Source organism: Dermacentor andersoni, chromosome 11 (assembly GCF_023375885.2).
Source record: "Dermacentor andersoni chromosome 11, qqDerAnde1_hic_scaffold, whole genome shotgun sequence".
In the NCBI taxonomy this organism is placed as follows: Eukaryota; Metazoa; Arthropoda; class Arachnida; order Ixodida; family Ixodidae; genus Dermacentor; species Dermacentor andersoni.
This window is the reverse complement of record NC_092824.1, coordinates 102,356,719-102,376,165: the sequence shown is the minus strand read 5'-3', so window position 1 is coordinate 102,376,165 and position 19,447 is coordinate 102,356,719. Positions and strand designations below refer to the sequence as shown.

At 44.1% G+C, this 19,447-nt stretch overlaps 1 long non-coding RNA gene across 1 annotated transcript; it reads left to right on the top strand.

Moving 5' to 3' along the window:
* The first annotated feature begins 1,404 nt into the window (after nt 1-1,404).
* Nucleotides 1,405-16,795, top strand: LOC129386910 (uncharacterized). The gene is made up of 3 exons (XR_008614216.2): nt 1,405-1,490; nt 11,076-11,218; nt 16,696-16,795. It is a non-coding gene; the product is annotated as an uncharacterized lncRNA (long non-coding RNA).
* Nucleotides 16,796-19,447: the final 2,652 nt, after the last annotated feature.

The window sequence follows — 19,447 nt, the reverse complement described above, 5'->3', positions numbered from 1 at the left end:
TCGCTACCAATCGCAGCGGTTCAAGTTATCGACGTAGCGACACCGAAACGCACCCCTCGATGCATTCATAAGAGCGTGTTATTTCGCTTGGAATGCATGGGCCCGTGGCGTAATGACCTTAATATCGGTCTTCTGTGCTAGAGGTTCTTTGTTTGAATCCTGCCGTAGGACAACCTTAATAATGCTCATTGAATTGACGGTTATAACTAATCTCTACTTGAAGGACGAGTTTACAAAGTCACGAAACCTCTTGAAGCGAGAAGGACGAAGTTGGGCAAATCCATGGAGTTCCCGTAATTTCCATGCTGGCTGAACCGCCCCCATTGCAGCTTCCGTAGACACTAGCGCTAGAGTTCTTTCTAGTAATTATTGTATGAAGCGCCATGGCATGACCGCGATGGTGCATTAGGTCTGGCTGTCAAGCAGCCGTGAGTACGCGTTTCTTGCTGTCATGTGTCATTATTGGATCTTAGCTTCGAATATGTTTTCTCTACTAGGCACTGTCGAGAGGCACTGCCAAAAAAGTAGAGAAACGAAAAAGAAAACTGATAAAAAAGCAGACTAAAATTGAACGAAGAATCGAACCCTGGACCGCAGCGGGCCAGGTAGAGGCGTTTCCGCCACGCAACCGTCTCTCTCTCTTCTGTGTGTGTGTGTGTGTCAAGACGAGGGAGGAGGGACGTGCGCATTATTCATCTTGATTTCGCCACCTTGACGGCCGATTCTAGTGCGCTTCACGTATAGTCTACTGCAGTACATTATTATACAGCGTATCTAGCACTTATAGAGCCACCTCTAAACGCCGGTTTGATTGGAATAGTGAGCCCTCCGCCACGCTAGCGCTAGGTACTGTCTAAATACGCCATGGCATGTACTTTTCGCTCTTGTTTGGGCAAGCTCCTAGGTCCCAGTTGTGATGATGAGAACGTATACTTGTATGATAAGGAACTCTGTAAGTAGTTTAACGATTTTATTTGGAATGTCACGCGAAGATTCGCGAAACGCGGTTGGAGAACTAATGCACCGCTCTGCGGTATATTTAAGGCGACAAACTGGATTGTTTGCGAATGTTTTCGACTTAGCTATAGACGCCTTCTTCCTCCTAAGTTCGTGCATAAGCTACCGAAGTCTCCAAAGGTTGCCCGGCCGCCGTACGAACACCTAGAAAAGTTATAGCAAGAAAATCGAAGTTGTACTACGATGCAGATAAAACTATAAAATGAAAAAAGTCGTCAAGTCGACAGAACACATAGCAGGTGCATTTTAGCAATTGTAATCGCCATCGTCGGAGTTTATTTTGATGATTAAATACCTGACATCTCTTCCGAGTGTCAGAAAACAAGTCTATCGAGATCATCCGCATTTGCCCTTATAGAACGTACATAATGCCCCTCAGCAGTGAATGTTCAGCATAAAAGAGCTCAGCGCAGAAAGTCGTCTCGTAGTGTTGACATCTCGTCACGCCGAAAAACGAAGGATTCTTCTATATAGTAAGTACGAAAATTGCCTATCGAGTTTAAAATAGAACACGACAATATAGCTCGAAACTAATATAATTATATGTAGGCTGTATTTGCTAGTTTTTTGTATAAGCAGAGTCTTATTCCTAAATTGCATTCACCATTGCATTTTCTGTGGTGTTCTCAACACATGGACATTCAAAGATTGCATATTTAGTCGCATGAAGCGAACAAAAATATGTTCCCTTGGGGTCATATCGCTGAGCCTCCTTTTGAATGTAGTGCAAGTTCTCTGTCTTAGTCGTCACCTCGACATCATGAAGTGTAGAGTTGGTGGAAGTATTTTGATGTCGTGTACTCCTCAGTGTGTGATTAGATTTTTCCTGCGTGTGGTGTGATTAAAAAAAAATTGCGATCAGTTTTCTTGCATAAGCATACGCACTCACATGGCCAATCCGACGCTTTCCCGGGAACTGATCTGTAGTTTCTAGTATTTACAGATTGGTAATATTTCAACCTGCAGCAGTTGCTTATTGCTTATTGGTCATTGCCTATGGCCTTGTCCTGAAGAGAACGAATTCACAGATTTGGCTGTCAGCCGCCGTAGTCGTATTTCGATGGTGGTTGAAATAAAAAAAAAAAAAGAACGGTCGTGTACCCCGTGTGCCCGTAAAAGAACCCAAGGTGTTCAAAAATAATCCGCAGTCCCCACGATGTCGCTCATAGCCCACTGGGCAATTTCGGGACGTTAAAACCCGCAATTTACTTTGTGTGTTTGAAATATTTGGCTGGTTGCCTAACACGTTGTATCTTGAAATTTTTTATCAGTATTGCCAAACATAGAGGTAATGTAAATTCTCCAAGCATTATAAATTTCGCAATATTCTAGGACTACCAATGTAGCATCGGCGCTATCTAAGTTCGCTTCATGTTTCAACGTATTTTAGATTCATTTTCAAAGTTCCAAAAGGGTGTATTGTCCTTGAATTTTAAAGCAATAGTTGTTATTCCGAGTTTTATTGTGCCATATCTACTCTCGTGAATTTTCTTTGTTTGTTTGAAAATACTTACCTGGAACCTCTTTTTCTTGCCGTCACTACCGTAGAATAAATTCTTGTTTGACGTTCCACTATTTTGCAACCTAACCACATTACTTGAACTAATGCGCCACAACTTGTACAATATAGCACCGTCTCCTTCACCCTCTCCAACTGCAGCAGAACAACCCGCGTAGCATCTATGAAGTTCGGTATGTCCCTACCTAGTCTATAATGGCGTCGAACGCTGTTTCGACTGGGCCTCTTCCATAAAGTTTACTGGCATAATTATCTACGTAAAAGAATTGTCTCCGTGACTACTTAGTGTTCTCTCCTTATTGATCATCACTAGAAAGATGGATGTATTCATCGTAGCACAACAACTTTTTAAAATTCCTTTTCGACTTGCACTTCGCAAATTTAGAATCATGTACCCACGCAAACACAGAAAACAACCAAATACGCAATTTACCGTCACAGTCATTCAGTTTTTCTCGGCAGCAAGCTTATATGAATGTTACTGTATTTAGTCGGCATTATAGAATATTCAAGTTGTCCCAGCTATCTTTATCCAGAGTTTAAAAATATTCGAATGCCACGTCGCAGGACAGAGCCAAAGTAATATTGTTTAGCGCTGCTCGGAGTAACTCATAACATCTTTTCATTCCACCTAATTAGGTTATTAGTCTTAATTAATTATTCAAATTCTCAAATATTATAATTAGATGAAAAGAGTCAATGAGGGAATTGTTGAGCGACATGAAAAACTCCCGATACTGCTTTCTATTGCTCAATACGTGCTACGTAAAAGTGTTTTGCAAGAGTGAAAGAAGCCCGCGAATACACGCATAGTCGCCGCGCAACTGGCCACTCGAGGCACTTTGCGTCTGTTCACGGGCTCCTTTCACGCTCGGAAAAGCACTTTTATGTAGCACTTATTGAGCAACAGGAAGCTGTATCGGGATTTTTCATGTCGCTCTACAATTTTCTCATTCGTACTTTTCCCCTAATTATAATATTTGATAAGTTAAATAATTAAGACTAATTATTTAATTAGACGGAACGCAAAAAGAAATAATTTGAATATCTCCAAGCTATGGCGAACAACATTACCTTTTCTCTGTCCAGGTACGTGGCATTCACATACTTTCAAACTCTGGGTGACGTCAGCTGGGGCACCCTGTGTAATAAATAGTACCGGAACTGTATCATTGCCTTCTCCGTGCCACATTGAATTGCACTTCTCTCTTTATTTGCTGTTATACTTTTTCTGGCAGTGCTGTACGTTGCTGTTGAACCTTCTTCACATTTCTTAGTTTGTTGCGGATCTTTCCAAGTACATTTCTTTCTGGCACACATATTGCATACATTTTGCAAAACCTTAGTTGTGGTTATGTCTCTGCCTACTGTATCAAACTTGGTGTTATTGGACCCGTCTTTACATTTTGACAAGGTATCTCCAATTCCCTCTAATGATAAGAGAATTGAGGGTACTTGAAATGAATGAATAAGTAAAGGAACATGTAACGAAACAAAAGAAAGCCACAGCGATAATATTTGTTTCTGAGTTATTGATCTGCTGGATAAATTACGAATGAGAGCTATATTTTCGTTGAACTCCATGCTCAGTTATTGGAAAGTTAATAAAGAAGGGAACAATCTTGCGTAATTAATTATGCACCTAATTAAAGGAACCGTTATTTTTAAGTTTCATTTGGCTACATTGTAGATAGGCTTCGTAAGATTAGTGCTATAAATTCCCACCTTCAGTTCACGTAGTTTTTCTCAACCTGTCCTTCATACTTATCGAACTGCGAGAATTCAAGGATACGCACTCAATCTCGCAGTGGCAGTGCACTTATGTTTGTTATAGTTTTTATTTTCTATACAGCAAAAATCATTGATAGATTGTTAACCATAAGAGCATCAGTACTATGTTGTTGTCCATACAGATATGACACACACAATTTGTACACATTCTTCCGGTGCTTTCAAACAACTGAATCTTGGATAAACCTTTTATTAGATACTTGAATTCTGGAGAACTCTGAGGGCTTCTTTAAATGTTGAAAGTGCTTCATTGCTGTTCTCATCGTTATACTGACAACCCTAGCGTTTACTCTAATACCGCGCGCTCTTCGGCGTTCTGGGTGCCAGTGCACACGGCTTTTCTGGCTTTCTTGCTGTGTATCTCTATAATGTACCGTAATCTTTATCGCGGCGAACTTGTGCACTTTACCGGGTTTGGTGGTGACGTCACTGCCACCAGCAAGCTTCCGCCTCGCGTGTGGCGTTCCTCACTATTTCCTCTGTTGCTCTAATTTAAGACGCCCCCATACCTGTCCCAGGGCTGAATTGCTGCACTTCACCCTTCCACAATTCAAACATCGTTTGACCCACTCATCGGTCGGCTCACTCATAGTCAGAAGGGCTCTTTAGCCGGTATAAGACAAATAGGGCACCGTCTGCTCCTCCTACCCCCCCCCCCCCCCCCGTTCACCCACCCCATGAATGATTCACACTTATACATCCGTTGCGTAAGGTCTTCCAGGAGCACGACGCCCCTAAGGCCCTCTCGCATCCCGGACACGCACACGAGCAACCGTAGTGGCGACAATATATGCGTGGTGGTTAATGGTTAATGGTTAATGACATTTCATGTATCTAAGTGCAAGATTATTTCAGTTTCCCATTGTAATCAACCCTCATTGTTACCTATGGCATTGATAACAATCTTCTAGAGGGTCACATTGTTCTAATACCTAAGTGTCCCAATGACTAAACATCTGACATGGAACGCTCATGTTACTACCCTTATTTCATTAACAAACTAAACACTGTGTTTTTAAAGCATATCATGTGTAATGGTAATTACTTGCGTACAGAACACTAATTAAAAAAAAAAACGTAACATGCATTTCATGAAATAGCACACATTACAATGTTACCCAAGTTGGCGCCAAAGAGCGTCATTGAAGAAGGATACATGTCCAGTGGAACATACCTGAGGCCCCAGGGGCTAATTCCGATGGCTATGTGCAAACGCACATTTAGCATATCTGGGATCTGGGTATTTTTTAGCTAATTAGCGAAACAATCCTTTTGCGCCTTCAAAGCGAAGTAGTGAATCACAAGAGTTATCAAAATATAGGCCTCAACGAGACAAGAAGCGATAATTCGACTCAGAGTAGATAAAATTAACGCTACGGGCGTAATCAGCATCAATATAGTTGAATATTAACCACAGCTAAACCATCCTGTAAAGCGTGCACCACCATATTTACAGGCATGTTGAGGCAAAACTGCCATTAGGCTAACTTTTGGGAAATGGAGCCAGTTCACTTGGAGAAACAGGGCTCGCGCTAGGCTGTGGTGTCTACAAGGTGATCTCGGCGGTGCGCACAATAAGCGAGAATTAGCCGCTGAGTAGGCAGAATTAATGGTAAGCCGGCGATTACAGCGCATATACTCGCAAATGAATCACATTGCACTATAGACTGCACTATCTCCTAGATTGACCCACCAGTTTTGACCAGTCTTGGTCAAAACTAAAAACTAAACGTCAGCGAAATGTCGGCGCTAAAAATGGCAATGTAGACGTAATTTGCGCGTGAAATGCGGTACGAATAAGATACGAAGTGAGTGAATGATGAACATGAAAAAGAGACAAGAATAAGCGGAATGGAGATATATATTCAGCATTTATGAATCGAATCATTTGAACGATCATGCACGTCGACCTTGCCTTATTTAGCATGGACACTTAGTTAACCCTGTATTTTTATACTGGAGTATCTTCGTGATCGGCGTAAATTTTAAAGCGAAGCTTTCTTCACCTACGTTCTCGGTTTGTTCCACGGAGGCCAGGTAATTCTTTGACCATTCCATTTAAGACCATGCGGCTCTCACGCAATGTGGGAGTCGGTCTTAGCGAAGCTGTGTTTACCAGGAAGACCAGAAGGCGCATCTCGACAATGCAGCGGACTTCGTCGAGGAACGTACCTCGCAAGTCCATCGCCCCAGATGAAGGAGAAACACGATGCAGTACAACCACCTACCACAGCATCTAAACTTTCAGATGGCATATTCGACTGTTTCATTTCGAGAGCTGTAGAGTTTTTTTTTTTTTTTTTTTTTTTGCGGTGTGTCATACATTTGGCTGGTCGAAATAGAGCGCTCGAAACTCATTCGCATGCTTCCTTCAAAGCGCCATGCACCATCTCAGAGCGTTCGGAGGCGTTCTCACCTTCTATTTGGGAGCGTGACCAAGATATGACGGAATCGCCATGGCGTGGCTCATCAGATTGCACTGGGAACAGCTGAACCTTCGGCTGGGGCAGACTTCTCCTTGCTCAAATCTCGATAATATTCCGCATCGCTGCAAGCTATGTTTGAGGACGGTAGGCACGTGCGCAATATACCGTAAGTCGGTTCCGCGAGAGCACGTCCCCTCACTGGAGAAAGCCTGGCCACCGGCAGCCACGGAAACTGATGAGAAAGGGAGAGTAAGCTATTCGCTTTAAAGCTCAGCTGGTTCGTTATTCATTGCCTGTTATGCTAGCTGTCTGTGTCTACCCAAGATTCAGCCGCTCGGTTGCGATTCTCGTCAACTGCTGGAGGATTTTTTTCATCAGGCCAAAATGTGGCAATTGCTTTAGTGATACATACGTAAGCTTGTTCAAGGCGTGACTAGGTTGCTCGAAACACGTGAGTGACAAGTTCTTTACTTTAATAGGTGTCCCGTTGCCTTGCCTTTATTTGGGAACCCTGGTTGCACTTTTCGGCACATGTGCAGACAATGGCCTGTTTCCTTGCTTCTTCCAGAAATATCACAGCTGATACTTAAGCACCGGGGCTGTTTTCAGTCTTGTTCAGATCTCAATTTCTCACAAAATATATACCCATTCTATCTTAATCTCCCACAAAATGTCTTTAGACAGAACTGCAATAGAACTGACAGTTGGGCGAGTATATGTATTCGTTCTTAAAGTGAAGCTCCCAGAAAATGCCAAATGAAAAGACAAGTTAAAAGACAGCAGTGGATTTCTTGTAAGGCCAGTGCCTGTTAATTTGCCTCTGTCCGGATTCTGTACGCGCTGCAGTTTAAGTATAAATGATTATTTAAACAATTTATAAAAAGCCCATGTCAATTTTCCCATTAATATGAACCGTAGGCGTTGTGCGTTTACTACGACATAACTTTAAAGCCTGAAATTGTGTTTGTGGTATTCATTTCCGTTGCTCTGTCGTTGCCATCGCGGCATGAACGTTAGCCGGCAATTTTCAGCGTAGCGACAAGGTGGAATATAACAAATTTCCCGAACCATTGCCAATGAGAATCAAACTCGTATCTACGTGGCAGTGTGTAGTTGAAAGGCAGGTGAGGTAGAACACAGCTCTATTGCGCAGTTTCATGCTTGGTGATTTGCGCCGCATTTTGTGGGCCGTGAAGCCTTTGAGAGTGGTAGCGTCTTTGCATGTATTTCGGAGGCAATACTGCAGCGGTTTAAGTCGTTGTTGTGTGCATCGCCATAAAGGCGCTGCTGAAATTTCTTGGTGACAGCGGCATCGTTGGGCGTTTGAACCCATTAAAAAATGAATCATTTGTTAGAGGCTTGGTTATTTATACTGTCGCTGTGTATGATATGTAAGATAGCTGTTCGCTTTATTGCTTGAGTGTTTCGTTCTAATGTCCTGCTATTTTATTTGATCGTAGGCGATAACGTAGCTGTGTGTCCGTGAACTGTTTTTCTGCTCTTTCTCCTGCAAAAATATGTGCAAAAGTACAGAAAACAATGTATGTAACTCTACCACCTCTTCACGAGCCAAGGAGTAGCCTGCGCCATATTTGTGGGTCCACGTCTTCTACCATGTGAACAATAAAAAAAATTTAGAAATTTTTGGTGTTCGCGTCAAGGTGGCTTGCTGCTGTCACAGTAATAGAGTTCATAGCCAGAGAAATAGGTACATTCAATATTTCTGCTCATGAATAACTACATGTCTTGTGCAAACAAATTCTGCAAAAGTCACTGGACCGCAACAGACAAACTACAATGGCTCAGCATTTTTGTAGACATCATGTAAACCCTATAATAATAATAAGAAGAAGAATAAGATACGCCTCTATTTTGGTGGCATGTGAAGAAAAATTTGTGGTTATGAATGAGGTAAAAAATTCGGAGGACGCTAAAGCTTCACCTTCAATATTGGAAATCGATAGCATTCAAAGATCCCTGACTGCTTCTCACGCTTCCCGGTAACTGGAGCGTAATGTTTAGCGGGAAACGCTGGCGCCGAACGCTGTGCACGAAGGCGAGCTTTCTGGTAGAAACGGCATGCGATGCGGTGGAGGCGAGAGCCATCTGGTGGTGCTGCAAGAAAACGGGCGCGCCGCTTCATGGCCTCCGAGATTGGCGCGCAGATCTTGGAGGACACGGCTTCGCCATGTCCTCCAAGATGTATGGTAGATGCTGGAAAAGGGGTTTGTGTTTGGGTATGAACCTTACAGAATAATGTTTTTTCGTATGCACTAATTACACTCCGACTCTCTCCTGTCTGCAGATTCTGTTTAGATTGTACTTTACGATCTTTCGGACGCATGTTACGTTGAGGAATTTAATTAGTTCACTAACGCCTCTGCGTCGCTGGTATGTTCTGCGCGGCTGTGGTTTGGAATTATTTTTCGCCAAGCGACATCCGACGCCGACATCGGATATTTTGCGAGACAGGGCTCTTAACGATATCGCGTTCAATTATATTCCGTTATCAAATTCCAGAATTTCAAGAACAATTTAATCATTTATGAGGTGAAGTGGAGAATTCTAATCGCAAACCGGCATGCTTACAACAATCGCACATGACTGACAGAAAAAGGCTGTTGCCAAATGCTCTGTGGCATGCTCAATAGGGAAAATATACACCGCGGACACAAGTTAAATTTAAATGCGATAGCGCTAAGTGCTCCATGTCGCAAAAAAATCTGATGTCGGCGTCGAACATCGCTTGGCGATACATCATTCCGAACCCCAACCACGTAGACCATCTCAGTCGCACAGAGGCGTTAGTGAAGTAATCGAATTCCTCAAAGTAACATACGTCAGAAAAATCGTAAAGTACCGTCTAAACACAATCTGCAGACAAAATAGCGTTCTAATGAATGAAAAATTATACTTGCGCAGCGCTTTAGTTTGGTGGCGCGTTTATTAGTTGTAGATAAATCCACGCACAAGGATATCGCAGAAAAATGTAGCACTTGGTCGACTCCAATTTCCCTATTCTAATGCATGTAATGCACAAATATAGCTTTATGTAGAAAAATGGTGAACAGATTTCAAATTAATTTGTTTCATTTAGGAGAGAAAGTTAAATTCTAGTAATTCTAAGGAGCATAAAATTGATTTTGGTGCTCGTTGAGGCCATGACACGAGTGGGAAAAGAACGTTTATTGCCAACCCAGGTGTTTTGTAAGCTGTTGGCCTTAGGAGGGGCAGCGAGAAAAGGAAAGAACAATGAAGTGGATGATAAATAACGGAATGGTGATACGTCATACAAGCGCATCACCATAGGGCTGAATTTTTTTACGAATATTCCAAAAAACTAATGAGTAAAAAATTGAAACGCGAAATAAAAAAAAAACTAATATCTAAGCTTTCTTAAGCTGAATCTGTTATAGCACCTAAAGTGGTTGAACTTGATATATGAATTGACGGTTCTCAGGAAATCATCACAGTGTTTAAGAATTTTGCGGAAGTCTTACTCACAGATTAGTAATGTAAATCAGAGCGGCGTTTAATAAATGAATTTTTGTCCGCAACAAATGCATTATTGGTGCAGTTTACATAAGTGTGATATCCTCTTGTCTTTATTCCTAAGAGTTGTAGGCATGATACAGTAGTTTCTTTTTTAATTTTGTGATATTCAAAATTTTTAACATCGACAACCTAAATAAAACTCTGCTTATTACGCCCCCTAGACAAACCTAATTACAATCAGTTTAGTGGTGGCCTAGAAAAATGAATTCTGCATCATCATGTATTTATATTGGAGCCCCCGAGCTATAGCTTTTTCAAAAGATTTTGCCGTTGGGTTATTTGCTATCCTCAATCAGCCAAGGTATATAAACCTTTATTCCGAAATTGATTTCTGAATTTCTTCGACCAGTCAATTACCTGACATGGCGGCTATCTTGCACCGCCACCACATTTTCGTGAAATTGTAGATGCATTGCAAGGGCTTTTGCACGCTACAGTTGCTATATAGGTGCCAATGACCAGAGAAATGTTTTAGCCGATAAAATTTGCACCTCCACGTCACGTTTTGCCATCTTGATGAAAACGCAAAATAGCATTTTGCAAATCTTCCGCTTCCTGGCACAAATTTCAAAATACGTGACTTCTCGGCAACCGATCACAAATAAAGCTGGTGGATAATGACGGCCGTGCAGCCGCCATGCAGGCAGAGAATAGAGCCCCTAGTTGGCCTTCTGATTGATTTTATTTTTATTTTCTGTGGTGGCTTGCTAGTGTTATTCTTGCACGGTGAAAAAAACAGAGGCCTTTCCCTTTTGCTGCTGTTTCAGATCATAAAAGGCGCTCTGATCAAAGCCCGGAAACATGCTCGTGAAAGGACTGTGTGTTGTCTGGGTTTTGTGGCTTTTGCATACGGAGGTGACAAGTTACGGCCGCGTCAAATTTGTAAGCATTAAGGTCAACACCAGTGGCCGTAAGTCCCGCCCTGTTGAGGCTCCGCAACTTTTTTTGCTCATAGCACTACTTCCTTAAAGTGCCGTGATACACCAAGTTATCAATAACTGTAAGGAGAAAATCAGTGCACAAGACTCTCAGGAAATAAATTATGGGCGTAAATGATACAGTTTAAGCGATTCTGTGCGCGTTAGCATAGATGTAATGTGGCAAATATCGGCTTCTAGTAACTTCTGACGTGAATTGCATGCATCGGAAAATTTGATTTTTTGCAGATATACAGATTACAGATTTTTCGCAGATTACAAGTAAAGGCTAAATCCATGAAGGCACCGGAATTTCCTGGTCTCGTGCCATATGAACTTCGAAGAATTCTGCTTCTTGCCATACAAAACACGCTACTGTGGTTATCGTTTCAGTACCAACAGCGAAATATGGTATTTGTTTCTGCACGTAATCAACAGGCGAAGGAGTTACTGCCTTTCACTGAGCTTTGCCTGAGATTGCTACGAAGCTCAAAATCGCATGAATTTCCTGGTGTGACAAAGTAATGTAATATCTCTGAGACACAATAAAAAGCAAACAAACCTGGAATGTACTCGCCGTGCTTGTGAGTGAAAGAGTACCGGTCATGCACTGAAAATGAAACAAAGCCAAGAAAACTCCGGGAAAAGTTTCGTGGGGTGACAGATAGGAAACCTCTGAATGACGCACGGCAGCCCGATATCTTAGGGGCTGTTTTTGACAGTGCACTAATATAGGCAGCGCCAGTAAAATACATGCAACAGAAGATTACCGCCGCAATAAATGTTTCGCGCGAACAAAATGGGGCTGTTCAACGACGTGAGGGCTGCATGTGCACTGTGCAATCATGAGTCAAAGAAGAGTTAGCGTATTCTGCCAGCGTCCTTCAGAGGCTTTCTCGCTACTTGGAGGAAGCTTTTGATCACCTTCTGGTCAGAAGTATGACTATATAAATCAATATGTATGCATGTGTATTTATAACCCGAAATGTCAGTGACATATGCTGTGCTAATTCAACGCACGTCGCACTCTTTTTCTGCATTCTACTCGCCCGGGGCCAGCATGAATTCCTCAGCCACAACTATACACACACACGTATATATATATATATATATATATATATATATATATATATATAGAGCGAGCAGGAAGAAAATCAAAGGGCCCGATCTTTATTGCTCAAAAGAAGCCAACAAAAAAATACCAATGGCACCTTGGCAACATTGTTTGTTGGCTTCCTATAATATGACGACGTCATCATCATCAGCCTGTTTTATGTCCACTGCAGGACGAAGACCTTTCCCTGCGATCTCCAATCACCCCTGTCCTGCGCCAACCAATTCCAACTAGGGCCCACGAATGTCCTAATTTCATCGCTGTACCTTCTCTGGTGTTGCCCCCTGGCGCCGGGGGGCCAGGACCACCAAGGAAGAGTGGGACCGAGCTCTACGTAGCTCGGACCTTGAAGCACGGCTCTGGGCTGTCCATCGGGCCCGCGACGTGGCAGAGGGGCATGGCCGCTCTGTCCCGACGTGCGAGCGTCCCGCTGCGCACTAATCGCGCGCACCGACGGACCTCAAGAAAGTTATTCATCCATCCATGTATCCATCCAGCCATCCATCACACTACCTTGTCATCTGCCGTCCTCGACTGCGTTTGCCCTCACTTTGTACCCATTCTGTAACCCTGGTGGTGCAAGGGTTATCTAACCGGTACATTAAATGACCTGCCAAGCTCTATTCTTTTCTCTTAATGTCAATTAGAATATCGGCTATACCTATTTGCTCTCTCATCCAAAACACTCTCTTTCTGTCTCGTAATGTTATGCCTAGCAATCTTCGTTCCATCGCTCTTAGCCTGGTCCTTGTTCTCAAGTTTCTTTGTGAATCTCCAAGTCTCTGCTCCATATACCAGCACTGGTAAAATGCACTCATTGTACACCTTCCTTTTCAATGATAATGGTAAGCTCCCAGTCAGGAGCTCACAATGTCTGCCGTATGCGATCCAGCCCATTTTTATTCTTCTGTGAATTTCCTTCTCATGGTCATGGTTTCCTGTGATTAGTTGACCTGGGTAGACGTACACCTTCACAGACTCTAGAGGCTGACTAGCGATCTTGAACTCTTTTTCCTTTGCACTGTTATTTATCATTATCTTTGTCTTCTGCATATTAATCTTCAGCCCCACTCTTACACTCTCCATGTTAAGGTCCTCAATCATTTGTTGTTACTCGTCCGTAGTGTTGCTGAATAGAACAATGTCATCGGCAAACCGAAGGTTGCTGAGGATTTCGCCGTCGATCCTTACTTCTAAGCCTTCCCAGTTTATTAGCTTGAATACTTCTTCCAAGCACGCAGTGAATAGCATTGGAGAGATTGTGTCTCCCTCTCTAACCCCTTTATTTACAGGTATGTTCCTGTTTTTCTTTTGTAGAATTGCAGAATTAAGGTTGCTGTGGAACCTCTGTAGATATCTTCAAGGGACCCGCCGTGGTTGCTCAGCGGCTATGGTGTTGGGCTGCTGAGCACGAGGTCGCGGGATCGAATCCTGGCCACGGCGACCGCATTTCCATGAAGGCGAAATCCGAAAACACCAGTGTATACTTATGTTGAATTCCAATGGCGGAGTCGGAACAAGTTTTTCTGCTCGTTTCGGAGCAAGTTTGTTCCAATGACACAGTGAGGGCGGGAGTAAGGTGTTCCAATGAGAGAGTCAGAGTGGATTCAGAGCGGGAGTCACTCCGTGGAGCAGAAAAAGATGCTCCGCCAAAATCGGTGGAGTGGACCGGAACTCTGCGTGACGTATTTTTTTTCCCACGTTTGTCTGCTGGGTGGTGCCACCGGTCACGACTCGCGAGGAAGCAAAAGCTGCTGCAAGCTTGGCGAGATATCCATTCCGCACTTTTAAACAAACAACTGGTGAACGGCGCTGAAGAGAGAAGTGACCGCTGCGGCGGTGCTGGGAGCAAACGGCGGAAGGAAATGACAACACGCAATGTACCCTGGGTAACTCGGCGATACAAGTTCCGCTTCCGCCTTGCTCCGGCGGCGCAGGTTGTGTTCCACTCGCGGATTTGGAGGCCTTGCTCTACGCCAGAGTCGAGTGCTCGCTCGCGGAGTCCGTCGGCTGCTCCGACTCCGCCATTGGAATTCAACATTAGACTTATGGACATGTTAGAGAACCCCAGGTGGTCGAAATTTACGGAGTCCTCCACTACGGCATGCCTCATAATCAGAAAGTGGTTGTGGCACGTAAAACCCTATAATTTTTATTTTCCAAGGTATTTATGTATTTACGTAAGCGGTCTGTACTCCTTGATTACGTATATATATATATATATATATATATATATATATATATATATATATATATATATATATTTGATGTTTGCCCGTGTCCCAGCACTCCGCCAGGTCCGATAACAAGACTGAAGCCACCTTTCGATATCTACTTCAAAATCGCCTCCATTGTATTAACTCCGCCTCTTTCCATGCCTTGTTTCGTGACAAAGCAAGTTCCCGTTTTACGGTTCTCCACAGCATAGCAGCAGTCCCCTTGTTCGTTCTACAGGTCAGATGCGGCCCTCAACGACTTTTTTTTATGCACAGTCGAGTGAAAAAGTATAAGGACCATAGTTGCCACTAAATTCCTTTTTCTTCGCAGTTTAGGCATAAAGGCTGAAATCGAGTGTAGTGCCGACGTGCGCCCGCTTGACCAGCGCCATGCTGTAATACAATTTCACGCTGCCCGGCTGTGCTAGAAATTTTTTTTTTGCACGCGCCATGGTTTATAGACTTCTGCGCTCGACTTTAGCTCAGGCTAAAAAAATACACTGCTTTGACATCGATTGAGGCGTAGTTATTACACTGGAGGCGATTTTTGAGTAGGCGTCAAGAGATGTTACTTCACGTGATTTCATGTTACCTGTAGGCTAGGTAGAAGCGGTTGTGCGCATGTATTTCACTCACGGGGACCATATAGGGAGCGATATAAAAGTGCCGATGAATAGTTTTGAAAAATGAAGATTTCAGCGCATTAGTAAGTCTTAATTCAACAACCATCGTATCTCGGAGTACCACTTGCAGCGGCAGGTGATTTAGTATTTGATGACAAGCGCCAGTCTTCTTTTCGGGCACTGTGATTTGTAGAGACTTGCTACAATTACATTCGCCAGCATGAAGATTACCCGCTTCTTTAGGCGTTAAATCATAAAAGCGGTGCAAACCTACACACAACAATACAACATCGCAATGGCATGGTCCCAAAGCATAACGTTTAGTCAACAGAAGCAGAGTATCCTCCTTGGCGCTAGGCGTTCCTTAGGTATCAACCAAAGGGCTGCGCACCTGTCATAAATGTGACCTACCAGAAACAGCTGTGAAACGATCAACACTCTGGCACACAGATTATACCTATAGAGATCACTTTCAGATTTTCGCAAATGGGCCATGTCTTAATGAAAGATCAGAGTCCGTATTCGCCACATCTTTTACGATGCAACAGAAAATGCTCAAAATTCGCGCCATAATGTTTGCCTTCGCCTTTATATGTTCAAAACGTCTCCCACTTCAATTGCCAAAAGCCTTCAGCATAAAATTTTGTTTCATTGGATTCTTAGTCACTGCGGCATTCCAGGTGGCACAGTTGCTTATTGCCTAACATGCGCAGCGCACACCAAGAGAGAGTCATATCTAATACCACTCTCACAACGTCATTTACGCAACAGTTTACGCAAACGTCAGTCCGAATATCTAAAGATAGTTGGTTTGAAAATATTGGTTGAAACTCCGTTCGATATCGCATAAACCGAAGAATATAACTCCATATGCCAGTAACAGTCTGCCGCTGTGCGCGTTCCACGCCGGGGGCGGCTGCGCACAGCGCAGCAGTGTGGGCCCTATCTTTAAAGTGATCTGCGATGGGGACATCTGATAGCTTCGTGTGTGCCGTGTACTCGCCGCTTAGTTTGCGTTGAAGCGAGAGGCATCACGAAGGTGAATTCGCTTGCTGCTACTGCCGCGCTTTCTCACTCCAGCCTTTTGACAGCGGGAGCTGGGCGGTCATCGAGTCAGATGAGTTCATGTTTGCTTGTTTGCGCGTGACACATGCATGCGTGCTAATTTAGTTAGTTAGCGAATGTTTGCACGCCTAAAGGTCGATAAACCTACTATGCTTAGTTCGTGTGGCTGTCTACTAATTTGCCATCGCAATCGGTGCTTCGCTATTCGGGTGAGACTAGGACTTTGTTAGCGTTTCTAAATTTTAAGATGGTGTAATATTGACCAATTTACGCAACAGAACACAAAACGTTTCAGGGAAGCTTATGCGTTGTACTCAATTACACTCATAACGTCCATATAGCGGCATTACGAATTAGCGCCAACTCGTGTTCTAATAAGTTGCGTCTTCATCAGTATATTACCGTCCTACCCTCAATGTTAGACCAATTTCTGAATAACCGCCTGCTTTCAGGGAACTGTGTATATGAGGACCAAAATTTTACTGACGAAGTGGATATGAACGACACCTGTCGAAAGCTAACATGCTATCCACATGACAACGAAGTGCTGCAAATGACGTAAGTTCCTTTGTTCCAAGACGTTTTACGCGATATCTACTGACCATTATTATTTTACTCTAGCGCTAAAAATACTAAACAAAGTATACTTGTTTGGTCTGTATTTCAAAATAAATTAGCAGACCCACTTGAGAGTTTCTTTAGTGTACATACAGTCAGCATAAGCTTTATTCGTGTCGCATCTCATCAAAGATAATAAAACATTATTTAGAGGCAACTGCCTGCGATAAAATAACTCAGAAATCTTCACTAGAAAAATTCACCGATGAAAACGATACTCCTTAATGCGAAACTTGAGCCCGGTTCTATGCGTGTTTTCATTTCACGATATATTGGCTGGCGCGTACAATCTGTCTCGTGCGGCACGTTACAAATGGAGCAAAGTCTAGCGCGACTGCCTCGCTAATCGCGAGAAGCAGCACATGGATGACGCGTGAGCGTCATCCACGTTTCTTTAAGGTCTGAGCTCTGTTACTGTTTCGCTAAAGTCTGAGAACATTTAACACAAAGGCCCCATGCTGATGGTGATTAGTTATGTGACTTTTGTTTGTAGGCTGACTTTCTCGAAATTCTGAGGAATACTTTTGTAACGAATCGAAGACCCAGCTGATATGAGCAACAGTAGTGATACAATGGTGTGGCAAAAGAACACGACTATACCGCATGCCGTATAGCACGCGTCGCATATTGCACACATATACCTAAATATATATGGAACCTCAAGGCGACGACTCTCTTGGAGTGTTCATATAATTGCTATCACAATGAAATAATATAGACACCTACGACTCGATTATTGTGGCTGCATATACCGATTTGTCCGCCAATATGTCCGCTGCTGCTTCGCTTGCCAATGCCGCAAGAATCCACCTCGTCCCTCAGCTGCTCCGCTGCAACCATTTTATTGCCCAAGACGCTCCTTTAACCACGCCGGAGTTGATGTTAATGGGCCCCTTCCAATTACTTCAAACGGGAACCACTGGGTGATTGTGGCGACGATCTTACGCGCTACGCGGAGACCTCGCCTCTGCCCAACGCGTCTGCTCATGATGTTGCCTGGTTCCTCCTGCGCTATATCATACTTCTCAATGGAAGCCCCCAAAGAAATGATGAGTGACACAGGTCGTGTCTTTCTCTTTGACATCGTGGAAGCCCCACTCTCAAGGAATGTCACGTAATTCACCGTGCCACTACTGCGTACTACCCGCAGACGAATGCGATTACTGAGCGATTTAACCGCACTATTGGCGACATGTTGGCCATATGCATCACATCTGTCCAGACCAATTGGGACCGCGTTCTAACTTTTGTGACGTATGGTTATAATGCCGCCTCGCGCACCACTACAGAATTTTCATTGTTCTTTTTCTTTACTGACCCGAGCCTTCCTGCACAATGGATACTGTCCTTCCGTATCGCCTGTTAGAACGGAGTACACCACGCTGTTCCAAGTTGCTGCTCACGCGGAAGGGTGGCACAAGTTCACCCGCACATTTACTTAGAACGACCGGCAGTGACAGAAGCACCGTGGGGATACTCCTGCCGCTCCTGCACCCCATGCTCCTGACTCACTAGTCTAGCCTTGGGTTCCTGCCGCCAGCTCTGGACTTTCACTCAAACTCGTTTCCATGTACTAGGGTCCCTACCGTGTGGTGAACTAAACACCTCTTGTGAACTATACGGTGGAACCTCTCGAGCCACTTTCGGAGAAAAGCCACCGTGTGTGCGAAGTCATGCATGTTGAAGCCCTAGTTCGGCCCACCTGTACTATCCTGCCCGTAGGTCGCCGGGACAGCGTCTTTTCTCCGGTAAGATAATCGTACTGGAGAAGAACGTGCAGCATGCACTGCTTCGATGAGGAGGACGACGAGTTCTTCGAGCACAGCGACGAAACCTCTCCCCACTGTGCTCTACAATCTAAGAGCTTCATTAAACACCAGGACGCCTCTCGGCATAGGAAATAATATGGCCAGTTATAAACCCCAAACCTCTCAGAAATTCTAGAAGCTCACGTGAACCTTAGGATCCTACGTGCGTTCTGTCTTAATACTATTCTCCAAAATGCCTTCGTTTTCCTGGAACGAAAATGTTGTGTGCGCGCGAAACCAAGCACGCGTGTTATCGCGTGCTGTCTGCGCATGCTCTCTGCCCGGCTATCTCTTATCGGGTAGCCCGTGCTGGTTTTAAAAGACCGCTCGCACGGGCCTACCGCGCGCAGTATGTAACCTGTTGGCTGCCTGTCAAGTAACAGGAATAAACGTTCTTTCGACGCTACGTCTACGCCGCCCAGTTCTTGGATGCCAGACATGACATATTGGCGACGAGGGCGGGACGACCGCCGTACGGAATTCGCAGTGTGAAGAACCTGGCCTCTGTGTAAAAGCTTCCCGCCACGAAGATTTCCCTGCGGTGAAATTCCTGAAACTGGCATCACGGCAGCCGAAACTTCCAAGTGAGTCATGAGTCACATCGGCCACATTGAACCTTTCGACGAGACCACGAGTGACTGGCGCTCGTACGAGGAAAGGTTGAAAGCCTATCTTTTGGTCAACGATGTTCCAGCAGCAAAGAAGGTTCCTGCGTTCCTGAGTCTCATCGGCGCGAAGACCTACGCGCTGCTCAAGTCGCTGACGGCACCGGACGCAC